The sequence below is a fragment of the Etheostoma spectabile genome, chromosome 16 (genome assembly GCF_008692095.1).
Source record: "Etheostoma spectabile isolate EspeVRDwgs_2016 chromosome 16, UIUC_Espe_1.0, whole genome shotgun sequence".
Taxonomy (NCBI): Eukaryota; Metazoa; Chordata; class Actinopteri; order Perciformes; family Percidae; genus Etheostoma; species Etheostoma spectabile.
Genome location: NC_045748.1, coordinates 23,974,179 through 23,974,526, shown reverse-complemented (window position 1 = coordinate 23,974,526; position 348 = coordinate 23,974,179). Strand labels below are relative to the sequence as shown.

Below are 348 nucleotides of genomic sequence, written 5' to 3'. Positions count from 1 at the left end.
TTTCTAACTCAAACATTAGGTATAATTTCCCATACATGAGGTTTATTGACCATACATTCCTAAAATAACTGTAAAACTAAAATTAATAAGTTACTGTTACGTAGTGTTGAAAACGTCAAAGTGGCAAACATTGAAAAAAGCATCAAAAGATTTGAAAACAGAGACAAAAACATAAGAAATAGTTAAAAACATTGATAAAAAGCGTCAACAAAAGTGTTGATTCTCAATTTGGACAGAAAGACAACACGAGGGTTAAATGATTCTGATAAATGAGTATTTAAAAAATAAAAACGGACGATCAACCATGTTATGAACGTTGGTGTTGCATAGTTTGTCCACCAGAGGACG

The 348-nt window shown here is 31.0% G+C and overlaps 1 protein-coding gene across 1 annotated transcript in view; it reads left to right on the top strand.

Moving 5' to 3' along the window:
• The window catches only part of ptpa (protein phosphatase 2 phosphatase activator), a 31,937-nt gene that overhangs the window by 10,373 nt on the left and 21,216 nt on the right, over positions 1 to 348 (top strand). The gene's annotated exons all lie outside the window — the stretch shown is intronic.